General features: G+C 44.4%; 1 protein-coding gene across 2 annotated transcripts in view; it reads right to left on the bottom strand.

Annotated features, from left to right (window-relative positions):
* Positions 1-15,587, bottom strand: part of LOC115088124 (cytochrome P450 2K6-like) — a 110,470-nt gene that overhangs the window by 64,667 nt on the left and 30,216 nt on the right. The window lies entirely within an intron of this gene.

Here is a 15,587-nt window from a genome sequence, read left to right as displayed (position 1 = left end):
GAATCATCTGTTCTGCTACAGGCTAGAGAGAAAGCAGATGTCATGAGTGAGTCTCAGCCCATTCAAGCAAAGAAGACAACAGCCCACAGATGACATGCAGACAGATCTGCTGGCATATTGGGCACACAAGTCCACTGTCTGGCCACACCTAGCCAAAATGGCTCAGTGATATCTGTCATGTCCACCAACCAGGGTGCCCAATGAATGTGTATGACAGGGGATATCATGAGCTCTCACCACTCAAGGCTGGCACCAGAGTTGATGGAAATGCTAGTGTTTTTGAAAATAAACCTGCCTTTACTTGGGTTTCCAAATTTTCCCTGTGAATGGCAAGATAAGAACATAAAAACATAAGAACATGCCATACTGGGTCCACCAAGCCCAGCATCCTGTCTCCAACAGTGGCCAATCCAGGCCATAAGAACCTGGCAAGTACCCAAAAACTAAGTCTATTCCATGTTACCGTTGCTAGTAATAGCAGTTGTTATTATCTAAGTCAACTTAATTAATAGCAGGTAATGGACTTCTCCTCCAAGAACTTACCCAATCCTTTTTTAAACACAGATATACTAACTGCACTAACCACATCTTCTGGCAACAAATTCCAGAGTTTCATTGTGCGTTCAGTGAAAAAGAACTTTCTCCGATTAGTTTTAAATGTGCCATATGCTAACTTCATGGAGTACCCCCTAGTCTTTCTATTATCTGAAAGAATAAAAAACTGATTCACATCTACCCATTCTAGACCTCTCATGATTTCAAACACCTGTATCATATTGCCCCTCAGCCGTCTCTTCTCCAAGCTGAAAAGTTCTAACCTCTTTAGTCTTTCCTCATAGGGGAGCTGTTCCATTCCCCTTATCATTTTGGTAGCCCTTCTCTGTACCTACTCCATCGCAATTATATCTTTTTTGAGATGCGGCAACCAGAATTGTACACAGTATTCAAGGTGCGGTCTCACCATGGAGCGATACAGAGGCATTATGACATTTTCCGTTTTATTCACCATGCCTGTCCGTCCACTGTCCATGCTGAACTTCCCCACAAGGGACTGACCTGAAACGCTGAGCCTGTTTGTCCACTGTCCAGGACATACGTCCCTACAAGAGCCTGACCTCAAATGCTGTGCCTATCTGAGTTTAATTCTAGTATTTCTAATTTCAGTTTCATGTATTTATTTATTTATTTATTTATTTATTTATTTATTTAACATTTTTTATATACCAAGGTTCTGGTAACAATGTTACTAATCACTTTGGTTTACATATAACTTTGGGGTGACATAACATATGTGTCTTACAGAGAACAAGAATATGAAACTTGGAAATATTAATTTACAAAATCAAATTATGAGAAACAACAAATTATGGGAAACAAATTATGAGAAACAACAAATTATGAGAAACAAAGATATGAAACTTGGAAATATTAATTTGCAAAAACAAATTATGAGAAACAACATTTGAATTAAAGCATCTAGCATACTAGCGAATATTATCTGTCAAGTGAAAAAAGATATGTAACAAGAGGAATATTTGTGCATCACTTCTTTCTAGAATATTCTTTTCCTGTTTTGCAACATTGTAAGAACATAAAAAGCTGACCAGATGTTTGGAGCTTGCATATTTCATATGCTCAATAGTTTTCATGACCTTCATAATATGGGCCATGTTCCCGAAATCTTTCTTAGGTGCCAACAGTAATGTTTCTAGTACAATAGAAAACTGGTGTCCCTACGAGGGCTTGACCTCTATCCTCGAATGCTGTGTCTGTCCATCCAGGCCTTATGTCTTTAAAAGGGCTTGACCTCTAATGCTGTGCCTGTCCGTCCAGGCCTTATGTCCCTACAAGGGTTTGACTTTTATCCTCAAATGCTTTGCCTGTCTGTCCAGGCCTTATGTCCTTAAAAGGGCTTGACCTCTAATGCTGTGCCTGTCCATCCAGGCCTTGTGTCTCTATGAGGGCTTGACCTCTATCCTCGAATACTGTGCCTGTCCATCCAGGCCTTATGTCCCTACAAGGGCTTGACCTCTATCCTCGAATGCTGTGCCAGTTCGTATAGGCATTGTGTCCCTACGAGGGCTTGAACTCTATCCTCGAATGCTGTACCTGTCCATATAGGCCTTATGTCCCTAAAAGGGCTTGAACTCTAATGCTGTGCCTGTCCAGGTCTTATGTCCCTAAAAGGGCTTGACCTCTAATGCTGTGCCTGTCCGTCCAGGCCTTATGTCCCTATAAAGGTTTGACCTCTATCCTCGAATGCTGTGCCTGTCCGTCCAGGCCTTATGTCCCTACAAGGGCTTGACCTCTATCCTCGAATGCTGTGCCAATCCATCCATGCCTTGTGTCTCTATGAGGGCTTGACCTCTATCCTCAAATGCTGTGCCTGTCCGTCCAGGCCTTATGTCCCTACAAGGGCATGACCTCTATCCTCGAATGCTATGCCAGTCCGTCCAGGCATTGTGTCCCTACGAGGGCTTGAACTCTATCCTCGAATGCTGTGCCTGTCCGTATAGGCCTTATGTCCCTAAAAGGGCTTGACCTCTAATGCTGTGCCTCTGTCCAGGTCTTATGTCCCTACAAAGGTTTGACCTCTATCCTTGAATGCTGTGCCTGTCCATCCAGGCCTTATACCCCTACAAAGGTTTGACCTCTATCCTTGAATGCTGTGCCTGTCAATCTAGGCTTTATGTCCATAAAAGGGCTGACTTCTAATGCTATGCCACTCTGTCCAGGTCTTATGTCCATAAAAGGGGTTGACCTCTAACGCTGTGCTGCCTGTCTGTCCACATTTGGAATGTAAGAACATAAAAAGGTGACTTAAGATATTTTGAAATTGCATATTTCATAAGCTCAATAATTTTCATGACCTTCATAATATGGGACATGTTGCTGAAATCTTTCTTAGGTGCCAACAGTAATGTTTCTAGTACTATAGAAAACTGGTGTCCCTACGAGGGCTTGACCTCTATCCTCAAATGCTGTGCCTGTCCATCCAGGCCTTATGTCCCTACGAGGGCTTGACCTCTATCCTCGAATGCTGTGCCTGTGTATCCTCGAATGCTGTGCCTTTCCATCCAGGCCTTAAGTCCCTACGAGGGCTTGACCTCTATCCTCGAATGCTGTGCCTGTCAGTCCAGGCCTTATGACCCTACAGGGGCTTGACCTCTATCCTCAAATTCTGTGCCTGTCCATCCAGGCCTTAGCTCCCTAAAAGGGCTTGACCTCTAATGCTCTGCCTCTCCATCCAGGCTTTATGTCTCTACAAGGGTTTTACCTCTAATGCTGTGCCTGTCCGACCAGGAGCTCTTTCCTGCTCAAAGGAAAGGGAACTCTCCCCGGGGTAGCTGGCCTATGTCTTAGTTCCTGTTGACTCATATTGAACTGCTGTTCACATGGCACCCTCATGCACATCGCCATGCTTTGAAGGCTGTGCTCCACTACAGGGGCCAACCCATTGCGGGGAGCCCTTCCCTGCTCAAAGTAAAGGGAACTCTCCCCAGGTTAGCTGGCTGGCCTATCTCTTAGTACCTGTTGACCCATGTTGAATCGCTGTTCACATGGCACCCTGCTCCACATCTCCATGCTTTGAAGGCTCATGCTCCACTCTAGGGGCCAATCCATTGCGGGGAACCCTTCCCTGCTCAAAGGAAAGGAAACTCTCCCCGGGGTAGCCTACCTATCTCTTAGTACCTGTTGACCCATTTGAACCGCGGTTCACATGGCACCCTCCTGCACATCACCATGCTTGGAAGGCTCATGCTCCACTCTAGGGGCCAACCCATTTCGTGGAGCCCTTCCCTGCTCAAAGGAAAGGGAACTCTCCCCGGGGTAGCCTACCTATCTCTTAGTACCTGTTGACCAATGTTGAACCGCTGTTCACATGACACCCTGCTCCACTTCGCCACTCTTTGAAGGCTCGTGCTCCACTCTAGGGGCCAACTCATTGCAGGGAGCCCTTCCTTGCTCAAAGGAAAGGAAACTCTCCCCGGGGTGGCCGGCCTATCTCTTAGTACCTGTTCAACCATGTTGAACCGCTGTTCACAGTGAGACCTCCTCCACGTCGCCACGCTTTGAAGGCCCGTGCTCCACTCTAGGGACCAATCGATTGCAGGGAGCTCTTTCCTGCTCAAAGGAAAGGGAAATCTCCCCAGGGTAGCCAGCCAGCCTATCTCTTAGTACCTGTTGACCCATGTTTAACTGCTGTACACAAGGCACCCTGCTCCACATCGCCATGCTTTGAAGGCTCGTGCTCCACTCTAGGGGCCAACCCATTGTGGGGAGCCCTTCCCTGTTCAAAGGAAAGGGAACTTTCCCTGGGGTAGTCGGCCGGCCTATCTCTTAGTATCTCTTGACCCATGTTGAACTGCTGTTCACATGGCACCCTCCTGCACATTGCCACACTTTGAAGACTCGTGCTCCACTCTAGGGGCCAACCCATTGCGGGGAGCCCATCCCTGCTCAAATGAAAGGGAAATCTCCCTGAGGTAGCCAGACAGCCTTGCTCTTACTACCTGTTGACCCATGTTGAACCACTGTTCACATGGCACCCTCCTGCACTTTGCCACTCTTTGAAGGCTCGTGCTCCACTCTAGGGGCCAACCCATTGTGGGGAGGCCTTCCCTGCTCAAAGGAGAGGAAGCTCTCCCTGGGGTAGCTGGCCAGCCTATCTCTTAGTACCTGTTGACCCTTGTTGAACCACTGTTCACAGTGAGACCTCCTGCACATTGCCACGCTTTGAAGGCCCGTGCTCCACTCTAGGGGCCAACCCATTCTACAGAGCCATTTCCTGCTGAAAGGAAAGGGAACCCTCCCCAGTGTTGCAGCCTTTTAGACAGTGCTGGGGAGGAGCCGGCTGTCGTGGTACATTAATACAGTGGACATCCCCTGAGGAAAGACCTGTCACGGTCAGAAACAAGGCCTTGTCGGGTGGATTATAAATTGTACAGGTTACAAGTCGGTATTGCATTGGTGGCATGGACATTAAACAGAAGAGTATTTTTGAATATAAATAAGATAATCTCACACTCTAACAAATTATCATATATGATCTTAAAATTCACAGCGCACATTTCATTCACACAAAAAAAGACTCTTAAGGTCGGAGGTGGAAAGTTCATGATTAAAAAGTAATCATCGCATTACAAGCCAGTAATGCATTGAGAGTTTTATGAAACATTCCACTTCCCCCTTTAAAAATTCTTTGAATAAATTCATAGTATCAAGTGTATGTCATTAATTTAGAGGCTATTCAGCCTTGTAAAAAATATATAAAAAATAATATTTTAGAGGAATTTATTGGACATTTTTCGTGAGTTGGAACAAATTTATTATAAACATTACTTGTAACAGCTCTAAAGGAAGGTACAGCTATAAAGACTATTTTCATCATTTCACATTAATTCAGTAAAATTAATGTTGGACACCAAGTCACCTTCTAGTGTGCTTCTTACTGTTTAGTGACATGAATGCTCATCAATGCTGTATTCATCCCTGCTATATACAAGAACTGTGATCTGGGACTTAAACATTTGCAATGCACAGGTCTTTGAAATTTATCTTTCCCACCTGGGAATCCTGGAGATTAAAATAATATACTATCAAGCAAGTTTGAGGTGTAGCCTTTGGGATCTTCAATCCGGGACTACTAGCCCTGAGGTTACATTTGTCTCATGTCATTTGACATGATATAAGGTTTTAAATAATACACTATTCATACCTCGTCGTGCCAGGATTTTGAGTTTGTCAAGCAATCAGACACCAATTAATAAAGAGAGGAGTGATATTGGACTTGTTATTCACAAATAAAAATAATGTGGTCTATATTCAGACACAGTACGGATAACAAAGTTAGCCAGATAAACTTATCCAGCTAACTTTGGATGTATATTCAATAGTATAGCCGAACAATTGAATATAGCCAGTTATATTAAGTAGTTAGCTGGATAACTATAGCTGCCTCACTTTAGAACAGCTTTTTTCCTCAACCAGACTTAGCCGGCTAAGTTATCTGCTAAATTAACCTAACCGGCTAACTCAACTCCGCCCAGTTATGCCCCTGAACCTCCCCTAACGTATCTGGCTAAATTCTAGCCGCCATCTAGAATTTATCCAGACACAGGTTGAACATAGCCAGGTAAGTCATTTAGATGGATAACTATTAAGTTATCCAAATGGGTTTTGAATATGGACCTCAGTATTTCTAAGGTCTGAGTGGGTGCCCACTTGAGTACCAGTGATCATCAGATGGTATGGTTTGATATAATGTCCAAAAGGAGAAAAGTCACATGAAGACCAAAGTCCTGAATTTCAAAAATACAGACTTTGGTCAAATGGCAACATACCTTGAGGAGGAGCTAGAAGGCTGGGAGGAGATGGGTGAATGGAACAACAGGAGACCAAATTGAAAGGTGCTATAATAAAGGCAACAAATCTTTATGTAAAAAACACAAATAAAAGAGGAAAAGGAAGCTAATATATTCAACAGGGAGGTGGTCAATAAAATAAAGGCAAAAAAGATCCGAAAAAAAGGAACTGAAACAAGTAACACAGGGAAGATTATCTGGTGAAGCTAAAGAAGAGGAGAAAAAAATCAGGAAAGCGAAAGCACAAGTAGAAGAAAGGATTTCCAAAGAGGCAAATCATAGTGGCAAAGCAATTTTCAGATATTTATATATTTATTTATTTGATTTCTAGACCTCCAATCACCATTTCTTGGTAGTTTACAATTTAACATTCATAATCATGAAATACAAACAAAGTACATAAAAATATAGCAATCAATCATTGTTTCTCTTCCCCATGCCAAATTATATCCCTTTCATTTGTGCAATATATCAGAGAAAGGAGGAGGGCAAAAGGTGGTATTGTAAGATTGAAAGATGACAAGGAGCAAGATGTGGAGAAAGATGAAGAAAAAGCAAAAATATTAAACAAATACATCAGTTTGGTGTTCCCTGAAGAAGAAGACATTGGAGGAGGATTTATGCTCATTGGCAAGAATGTGAATGAGAGCTAGATATACCCCTTGGATGGAACTAGTAAAACTGAAGGTGGAGAGGGACATGGGGCCAGATGAGCTACATCCAAGGATACTATGGGAACTCAGAGAAGTGCTGGCAGGTCTGATGAAGGACCTGTTCAATAAATCCTTGGAGACTGGAGTGTTGCCACAAAATTGGAGAAGGATGGTTATGTTCCCATTTAAGGGAAGGGGCTGGAAATTAAATGCCTGTTAGCCTTACTTCGGTTGTGGGAAAATTAATAGAGACTGCTGAAGGAAAAGATAATGAACTATTTACACGATCCAAGGCAACATGGTTTTGTCACAACAAAATCCTATTAAATAAATCTGATAGATCTTTTTGATTGGGTGACTAAAGAATTAGATCAAGGAAAATCAATGTGGTTTACTTGGATTTCACCAAGGCTTTTGATACAGCCACATATAAGAGGCTCATGAGTAAAATGAGAAGCCTAGGAGTAGTTTTCAAGGTGGTGTGATGGATTACAAACTGGCTGACTGATAGACATTAGATAAGTGGAGCTCCTCAAGGATCGGTCCTGAATGGTTCTATTCAATATCTTTATGAGTGAAATTGCAGCAGGATTAGAAGGTAAAATTTGTCTTTTTGTAGATGACACTAAGATCTTCAATTTAGTGGACACACCTGAAGGAGTAAAGAAAATGAGAAGTGACTTAAAAAAAACTCAAGGAGTGATCAAAGGTTTGGCAGCTGAGATTCAATGCCAAGAAGTGCAGAGTCATGCAACCCAAAGGAGGTGTATATGATAGGGGGCAAACAACTGATGTGCATGGACTTTGAGAGAGACTTAGGGGTGATAGTATCAGATGAATCGAAGGCAGCAAAGTAAAGTGACAAGTCAATGGCTAAGGCCAGAGAGATGCTGAGATGCATAGAGAAGGGCATAATCAGCAGGAAAAACAAGAGGTGTTAATGCCCCATACAGGTCATTGGTAAGGATACCTGAAGTATTGAATTCAGTTCTGGACACTGTATCTCAAAAATGGTAAGAACAGAATGGAAGTGGTCCAGAGATGGTATTCAGTAGGGATGTGCAGCCAAAACATTTCCGTTGCATTCGTGATACGTTTTCGTGGAGGGTCGATTCCGTTTTATACGGAAGTATGGAGAATTCCATAAGTTGTCGATCTGTCAATATGTTTCCCAGTTCCCATTAAAGTCAATGGGGGAAGGATTTCCAGCCTATTTTTGGCTACAGAATTGGGGTTTTCTTATCAATTTTCATGAAACTTCTGGGGAGCAATCATCACAACAACAAAAGAGCTCCAAGGTACTTAGACTGTGGCAAAGTAGCACCAAAATGGCATGAATAGCCTAAGGCACTGTAAAGGTGCAAAGGGGTTCCAGAAGTGGCAAAAGTGCTTTAACAGAGGCACAAAGCAGCAGTGAGAATGTCAAAAACACACCTCAGCTTGAAAATAGAGCACCGATAGCAGATGCATGAACCATCGAAGGCAGCACAACAGGCTAAGCGGCAAGACAAGTGGCATTGACATCCAACAGCACAATGAAGGGGGAACATAGCAAGCAGATAGACTAGCACCAACACACTGAGGAACCATGAGAGTGGCAAGAACACCACAAGGAGTTAAGTGAGTCATCTGGTGTATGGCAGCAAAGAAGAGTGGCAGAAAGCTGATAGGGGCAAGACAGGCTGGCAGAGTGAAGGTAGTCTGGTCCCTGTGGTTTTCATAGGGGAAAGACAGGCTGGCCCAGGAGAGAGTTCCCTTTCCTTTGTGCAGGGAAGGACTCCCTGAAACGGGTTCACCCCTAGAGTGGGGTGTTTACGTTGGCATCTAGTGAATACCGTTGGCGTCTAGTGAAAGGGGAGACTTTCCGAAAGGACTTTCCGAAAGGACGGGCTCCACCTTAACCAGAGTGGAACCAAGCTGCTGGCACTAACTTTCAAAAAGGAGATAGAGCAGCTTTTAAACTAGAACAAGGGGGAAAGCCGACAGTCACTCAGCAGTGCATTGTTCGGAGAAATGTATCCTTGAAGGATACTAATGAAACAGGAGAGTTAGGGCATCCCAACAGAGAGGTTCCATCAAAAGCAAACATAGTTCATATGCCTATATGTAAAAAATCACCAAAGCTAATGATTACCGAATTATCCCAAACAACTGAAAAGCAGGTTGTTAAAACAAGCAAAAACCACACTTTGAAATGTCTGTATACCAATGCCAGAAGTCTAAGAAGTAAGATGGGAGAGTTAGAGTGTTTAGCAGCAAATGATGAGATTGACATAATTGGCATCACAGAGACTTGGTGGAAGGAGGATAACCAATGGGAGAGTGCTATATCAGGGTACAAATTATATTGCAATGATAGGGAGGATCAACTTGGTGGGGGTGTGGCACTTTATGTCCGGGAGGGTATAGAGTCCAACAGGATAAAGATCATACAAAAGAGTAAATGCTCAGTAGAATCTATATGGGTAGAAATCCCATGTGTGTTGGGTAAGAGTATAGTGATTGGAGTATACTACCGTCCACCTGGACAAAATGGTCAGACAGATGATGAAATGCTAAGAGAAATCAGGGAAGCAAACCAATTTGGCAGTGCAATAATAATGGGAGATTTCAATTACCCCAATATTGACTGGGTAAATGTAACATCAGGACTTGCTAGAGACATAAAGTTCCTGGATGTAATAAATGACTGCTTCATGGAGCAATTGGTTCAGGAACCTACAAGAGAGGGAGCTATTTTAGATTTAATTCTTAGTGGAACGCAAGATTTGGTGAAAGAAGTAACGGTGGTGGGGCCACTTGGCAACAGTGATCATAACATGATCAAATTTAAACTAATAACTGGAAGGGGGACAATAAGTAAATCTGCAGCTCTAACACTAAATTTTAAAAAGGGAAACTTTGATAAGATGAGGAAAATAGTTAGAAAAAACTGAAAGGTGCAGCTGCAAAGGTTAAAAGTGTTCAACAGGCTTGGACATTGTTTAAAAATACAATCCTAGAGGCGCAGTCCATATGTATTTCGCGCATTAAGAAAGGTGGAAGGAAGGCAAAACGATTACCGTCATGGTTAAAAGGTGAGGTGAAAGAGGCTATTTTAGCCAAAAAAAGTCCTTCAAAAATTGGAAGAAGGATCCATCTGAAGAAAATAGGATAAAACATAAGCATTGTCAAGGTAAGTGTAAAACATTGATAACACAGGCGAAGAGAGAATTTGAAATGAAGTTGGCCATAGAGGCAAAAACTCATAATAAAAACTTTTTAAAATATTTCCAAAGCAAGAAACCTGTGAGGGAGTCGGTTGGACCATTAGATGACAGAGGGGTTAAAGGGGCTCTTAGGGAAGATAAGGCCATTGCAGAAAGACTAAATTAATTCTTTGCCTCCGTGTTTACTAATGAGGATGTTGGGGAGATACCAGTTCCAGAGATGGTTTTCAGGGGTGATGACTCAGACGAAATGAACGAAATCACTGTGAACCTGGAAGATGTAGTAGGCCAGATTGACAAACTAAAGAGTAGCAAATCACCTGGACCGGATGGTATCCATCCTAGGGTTCTGAAGGAACTCAAAAATGAAATTTCTGATCTATAAGTTAAAATTTGTAACCTATCATTAAAATCATCCATTGTACCTGAAGACTGGAGGGTGGCCAATGTAACCCCAATATTTAAAAAAGGCTTCAGGGGCGATCCGGGTAATTATAGACCAGTGAGCCTGACTTCAGTGCCGGGAAAAATAGTGGAAACTATTCTCAAGATCAAAATTGTAGAGCATATAGAAAGACATGATTTAATGGGACACAGTCAACATGGATTTACCCAAGGGAAGTCTTGCCTAACAAATCTGCTTCATTTTTTTGAAGGGGTTAATAAACATGTGGATAAAGGTGAACCGGTAGATGTAGTGTATTTGGATTTTCAGAAGGCGTTTGACAAAGTCCCTCATGAGAGGCTTCTACGAAAACTAAAAAGTCATGGGATAGGAGGCGATGTCCTTTCGTGGATTACAAACTGGTTAAAAGACAGGAAACAGAGAGTAGGATTAAATGGTCAATATTCTCAGTGGAAAAGGGTAAACAGTGGAGTACCTCAGGGATCTGTCTTGGGACCGGTGCTTTTCAATATATATATAAATGATATGGAAAGGAATACGACGAGTGAGGTTATCAAATTTGCGGATGATACAAAATTATTCAGAGTAGTTAAATCACAGGCAGACTGTGATACATTACAGGAGGACCTTGCAAGACTGGAAGATTGGGCATCCAAATGGCAGATGAAATTTAATGTGGACAAGTGCAAGGTGTTGCACATAGGTAAAAATAACCCTTGCTGTAGTTACACAATGTTAGGTTCCATATTAGGAGCTACCACCCAGGAAAAAGATCTAGGCATCATAGTGGATAATACTTTAAAATTGTTGGCTCAGTGTGCTGCAGCAGTCAAAAAAGCAAATAGAATGTTAGGAATTATTAGGAAGGGAATGGTTAATAGAACGGAAAATGTCATAATGCCTCTGTATCGCTCCATGGTGAGACCGCACCTTGAATTAGGGATGTGAATCGTGTCCTCGATCGTCTTAACGATCGATTTCGGCTGGGAGGGGGAGGGAATCGTATTGTTGCCGTTTGGGGGGGTAAAATATCGTGAAAAATCGTGAAAAATCGTGAAAAATCTAAAAATCTAAAAATCGCAAAACCGGCACATTAAAACCCCCTAAAACCCACCCCCGACCCTTTAAATTAAATCCCCCACCCTCCCGAACCCCCCCCCCAAATGAGTTAAATAACCTGCGGGTCCAGCGGCGGTCCGGAACGGCAGCGGTTCGGAACGGGCTCCTGCTCCTGAATCTTGTTGTCTTCAGCCGGCGCCATTTTCCAAAATGGCGCCGAAAAATGGCGGTGGCCATAGACGAACACGATTGGACGGCAGGAGGTCCTTCCGGACCCCCGCTGGACTTTTGGCAAGTCTCGTGGGGGTCAGGAGGCCCCCCACAAGCTGGCCAAAAGTTCCTGGAGGTCCAGCGGGGGTCAGGGAGCGATTTCCCGCCGCGAATCGTTTTCGTACGGAAAATGGCGCCGGCAGGAGATCGACTGCAGGAGGTCGTTCAGCGAGGGTTCCGGCGCCTCGCTGAACAACCTCCTGCAGTCGATCTCCTGCCGGCGCCATTTTCTGTACGAAAACGATTCGCGGCGGGAAATCGCTCCCTGACCCCCGCTGGACCTCCAGGAACTTTTGGCCAGCTTGTGGGGGGCCTCCTGACCCCCACGAGACTTGCCAAAAGTCCAGCGGGAGTCCGGAAGGACCTCCTGCCGTCCAATCGTGTTCGTCTATGGCCGCCGCCATTTTTCGGCGCCATTTTGGAAAATGGCGCCGGCTGAAGACAACAAGATTCAGGAGCAGGAGCCCGTTCCGGACCGCTGCCGTTCCGGACCGCCGCTGGACCCGCAGGTTATTTAACTCATTTGGGGGGGGGTTCGGGAGGGTGGGGGATTTAATTTAAAGGGTCGGGGGTGGGTTTTAGGGGGTTTTAGTGTGCCGGCTCACGATTCTAACGATTTATAACGATAAATCGTTAGAATCTCTATTGTATTGTGTTCCATAACGGTTTAAGACGATATTAAAATTATCGGACGATAATTTTAATCGTCCTAAAACGATTCACATCCCTACCTTGAATACTGTATACAATTCTGGTCGCCGCATCTCAAAAAAGATATAGTTGCGATGGAGAAGGTACAGAGAAGGGCAACCAAAATGATAAAGGGGATGGAACAGCTCCCCTATGAGGAAAGGCTGAAGAGGTTAGGGCTGTTCAGCTTGGAGAAGAGACGGCTGAGGGGGGATCTGATAGAGGTCTTTAAGATCATGAGAGGTCTTGAACGAGTAGATGTGACTCGGTTATTTACACTTTCGAATAATAGAAGGACTAGGGGGCATTCCATGAAGTTAGCAAGTAACACATTTAAGACTAATCGGGGAAAATTCTTTTTTACTCAACGCACAATAAAGCTCTGGAATTTGTTGCCAGAGAAGGTAGTTAGTGCAGTTAGTGTAGCTGGGTTCAAAAAAGGTTTGGATAAGTTCTTGGAGGAGAAGTCCATTAATGGCTATTAATCAATTATACTTAGGGAATAGCCACTGCTATTAATTGCATCAGTAGCATGGGTTCTTCTTAGTGTTTGGGTAATTGCCAGGTTCTTGTGGCCTGGTTTTTGGCCTCTGTTGGAAACAGGATGCTGGGCTTGATGGACCCTTGGTCTGTCCCAGCATGGCAATTTCTTATGTTCTTATGTTCTTATGTAGAGGATGATGAGGAAAAAGCAAAATTGCTTAACAAATATTTCAGTTTGGTGTTCACTGTGGAAGGGCCTGGAACAGGACCACATAAAACAAATATAAATAAGATTGGAAGTGAGGTAAACCTCAATTGATTTTCACAACAGTGTGTTCATGAAGAGCTAATTAAACTTAAAGTAGATAAGGTGATGGAGCCAGAAGGGATATATCCAACGGTATTAAGGGAACTTTATTATGTCCTGGCAGCTCCACTGACTGACCTTTTCAATGCTTCTTTAGAGTCTGGAGTAGTTCCAGAGGACTGGAAAAGGGTGGATGTGATTCCTATTCTTAAAAGTGTAAGTAAGGAGGAGGCTGGAAACTACAGGCCGGTTAGTCTGACCTCTGTCGTGAGCAAACTAATGGAATTGTTACTAAAACAGAGAATAGTGCAATTTTTGGAATTCAATTGATTTCTTTGATTGGATGACCAGAGAGTTGGATCAAGGGAGAGCTCTAGATGTAATGCACTTGGATTTCAGCAAGGACTTTGACACGGTTCCACATAGAAGACTTAAATTGTGTACCCTTGGTATGGATCCTAGAGTTAGAATCTGGGTTAGACTGGGTTAGAATCAGTCTGAATGGTAGTTGTTACTAACAGTGCTCCTTAGGGATCAGTCCTTGGACCAGTTCTTTTCAACATTTTTGTGAGCAACATAATGGAGGGGTTGTCAGGAAAAGTTTGTCTTTTTTCTAATGATACCAAAACCTGTATCAGCATTAGAGATGTGAATCGTGTCCTCGATCGTCTTAACGATCGATTTCGGCTGGGAGGGGGAGGGAATCGTATTGTTGCCGTTTGGGTGTGTAAACTATCGTGAAAAATCGTTAAAATCGTGAGCCGGCACACTAAACCCCCCCTAAAACCCACCCCAACCCTTTAAATTAAATCCCCCACCCTCCCGAACCCCCCCCCCAAATGCTTTAAATTACCTGGGGATCCGGCGGTGGTCCAGAACGGCGGCGGTCCGGAACGGTCCCCTCAATAGAATCGTGTTGTCTTCAGCCGGCGCCATTTTTCAAAATGGCCGCCGCAAAATGGCGGCGGCCATAGACAAAAACGATTCGACGGAGGAGGTCGTTCCGGACCCCCGCTGAACTTTTGGCAAGTCTTGTGGGGGTCAGGAGGCCCCCCCAAGCTGGCCAAAAGTTTCCTGGGAGTCAACTGCAGGAGGTCGTTCAGCAGGGGTTCCGGACCGCCGCTGAACGACCTCCTGCACTCGATCTCCTGCCGGCGCCATTTTCCGTACGAAAACGATTCGCGGCATGAAATCGCTCCCGGAACCCCGCTGGACTCCCAGGAAACTTTTGGCCAGCTTGGGGGGGCCTCCTGGTTAGTGCAGTTAGTATAGCTGTGTTTAAAAAAGGATTGGATAAGTTCTTGGAGGAGAAGTCCATTACCTGCTATTAAGTTCACTTAGAGAATAGCCACTGCCATTAGCAATGGTTACATGGAATAGACTTAGTTTTTGGGTACTTGCCAGGTTCTTATGGCCTGGATTGGCCACTGTTGGAAACAGGATTCTGGGCTTGATGGACCCTTGGTCTGACCCAGTATGGCATTTTCTTATGTTCTTATGTTCTTAATGCGCTACAACAGTACTCTTATTTTTGTTTTTTCAGCTAAAATAGCAAGAGATTTCACTGCTGCAGGAACATACATTCTTATTGGTCAACTCACCCAATCCGAGGCCTGAAAAGGAGGTCATGACACATAGGCCCAGATTTTAAAAGCCCTACGCGCGCCGAGCCTAATTTGCATAGGCCCGACGACACGTGCAAAGCCCCGGGACACATGTATGCCCGGGACTTGAAAATAGGGGCGGCGTGTGGGCAGTCCAGGGCAGGGGCGAAGCCAGGGCTTCCGTAGGGCCTCTAGGCCTGGGGATCGTGCGCTGGCACTCGGCCGGCGCGTGCAAACTACGTCTGCCCAGAGGTTAGGGGGGTTTTAGACAGGACTGAGGGGTGGGTTGGGTTAGGTAGGGGAAAGGAGGGGAAGGTGGGGGGGGGGGCGGACGGAAAGTTCCCTCTGAGGCTGTTCCGATTTCGGAGCAGCCTCGGAAGGAATGGAGGAAGGCTGCGCAGCTCGGCGCGCGCAAGTTGCACAATTGTGCACCCCCTTGCGCGCGCCGACCCTAGATTATATAACATGCGCGTGGCTGCTTGTTATTAAACCTGCTTTCATCCTCTGCCCTTTATCTCCACCTATTCCACCTCTCTTTTTA

The sequence above is a fragment of the Rhinatrema bivittatum genome, chromosome 3, assembly GCF_901001135.1.
Source record: "Rhinatrema bivittatum chromosome 3, aRhiBiv1.1, whole genome shotgun sequence".
In the NCBI taxonomy this organism is placed as follows: domain Eukaryota; kingdom Metazoa; phylum Chordata; class Amphibia; order Gymnophiona; family Rhinatrematidae; genus Rhinatrema; species Rhinatrema bivittatum.
The sequence above is the reverse complement of the archived record's forward strand: the minus strand, read 5'-3'. Positions and strand labels throughout refer to the sequence as shown.